This window comes from Oratosquilla oratoria, chromosome 12 (genome assembly GCF_046742065.1).
Source record: "Oratosquilla oratoria isolate Oo_2021 chromosome 12, ASM4674206v1, whole genome shotgun sequence".
Classification (NCBI taxonomy): domain Eukaryota; kingdom Metazoa; phylum Arthropoda; class Malacostraca; order Stomatopoda; family Squillidae; genus Oratosquilla; species Oratosquilla oratoria.
The window spans coordinates 69,225,229-69,227,728 of record NC_134788.1 but is presented as its reverse complement, the minus strand read 5'-3'; positions in this window follow the sequence as shown (position 1 = coordinate 69,227,728).

The following is a 2,500-nucleotide window of genomic DNA, read 5'->3' as shown; positions in this document are numbered from 1 at the left end:
TAAAAAAAAATATATAATAATAAATAGATGAATAAATAAAAACAAACAATAAAATACATTAGAATAAGATAAAATAGAATAAAATGAAATAGAATAAAAATAGAAGATTAGATAAAATAAAGTAAAATAAATTAATAGATGAATGAATAGATGATAAAAATAGAAAGGCAACGCAGCGAGGCATAGTTAATAATCAATTTCGAAGAGATACAGACTAACAAAATATCTAAAATTTCTTTTATTTATTTATTTACTAATTGATCACTTTATATGTCTATTTATTTATCCATTTTACTTATCATTATTATTATTATTATTATTATTATTATTATTATTATTATTATTATTATTATTATTATTATTATTATTATTATTATTATTATTATTATTATTATTATTATTATTATTACTGTTATTGTTATTATTATTGTTTTATTTATTTTTTATTTATTCGTTTATTTATTTATTTCTTGCAAATGCTCTTTTGCAAAAATCAATCCGTACGTCTTCATTGGAAGGCTCCGGAAGTCGCTTACTCTTCCCCCGACTCGAAAAAAAAGGATAAGAATGATGACACAAAGTTACCTCAACCACAATCAAGGAATCTATTCCAACATCACGCAAACACGTTTTTTTTTTATTTTTTTTTTTATTTTTTTGCATTTGAAAGATCTATTTTTTTATGGAATGGATATATCTTGTTAGGTCAAGTTATGTTAGGTTAGGTTAGGTTAAGTTAGGTTAAGTTTGGTTAAGTTAGGTTAGGTTAGTTAGGTCAGGTTAGGTTAGGTTAAGTTTGGTTAGGTTAAGTTAGGTTCGGTTAAGTTAGGTTACGATAGGTTAGGTTAGGTTAGGTTAGCTTAAATGTTAGGTTAGGTTAAGTTAGGTTAGGTTTGGTTAGGTTAGGTTAGGTTAGGTTAAGTTAGATTACGTTAGGTTCGGTTCGGTTAGGTTAGGTTAGGTTAGGTTAGGTTGGGTTACGTCACGTTACGTTAGGTTTGGTTAAGTTTGGTTATGTTAGGTTAGTTTAACTTAGGAACTATGAAATATCCGTGCTTGTCTGATTCTGAAATCTTACCCAGCCAAGTAGAAGTGTCCAGACAAATATTTTTCTGTGAAACACAGTCAAATGCTTCTTCGTAGATTCCTCAATCTACCCGGGTATAAACACAGGGAGGAAGGTGTTTATAGACTTGCAACAACAACAACAACAACATCGATAACAACACAAACAAAAACAACAATAACAATAAAAGGATGTAGTACTGGTGCATGTACTTAGCATAAACAGCAGATCATAAGCTAAGGCGTTAAGTTCGACTAAGCAAATACGATCTTGCAAGAAGAAGACATCTATATTGCAGAGTATTCGATACGTTGCAACAAGCCACACATGCAGAAAAACGTACATAAACACACACATACACACACACACACACACACACACACACACACATACACGCACATACATACATACATACGTACGTACATACATCAGTCTATGTCAGCAATATACATACATATATGCATACCTATATAATATGTATTTTATATTTATATATATATATATATATATATATATATATATATATATATATATTATATATATATATATATATATATATATATATATATATATATATATATATATACATATACATATACATACATTTTAACAACAACAATGCACTTTAATTCTAGAACCATCAACATCGGGAGACCCAATGGGGCCACATGCAGAAACTGAAATGCAGTACTGCCGAGGGCTTGTTTGTGATAGCTGAATTCGAGTCCTCGGTAGCACCGCATTTCAATTTCTGCATGTGGCCCCACTGGGACTCCCGATGTTGATGGCTTAGAATTAAAGTGCATTGTGGTTCTTAAAATGTCTCTCTAATCATTGGGACCCCTTCAGGGTTGTACATATATATGTATATATATATATATACATACATACTTGCATACATATATACATACGACGAGCACTAGTTCGAGACATATTTACCAAAAGAAAGAAAAAATAATAACAATGGCGGCCATTTTGGACATCAAGATGGCCGTTATATTCCCGAATTTCAAAATGCTACCACCATATTATTTCTAATTTGGAAGCGTATAATTAGATATAAGAAAGGTGGGATTATCTAATGTAAAGGCTGAAATATTATCTTACAACAGAATTTTTACTTGTCTTTCTATTATCGTCATTATTATCATCACTATTGTTATTATTATCATTATTATTATTACTATCATTACTATTATTATTATTATTATTATCATTATTATTATTATTATTATTATTATTATTATTATTATTATTATTATTATTATTATTATTATTATTATTATTATTATTATTATTATTATTATTATTATTATTATTATCTTATTTTATTTCATTATATTTAGTTATTTTATTCTATTTTTTTATTTTCTTTTTGTCAGACAGCGATGGCCGGCAAAAAGGTGGGGATGAACCTATATGACGTCCATGCTG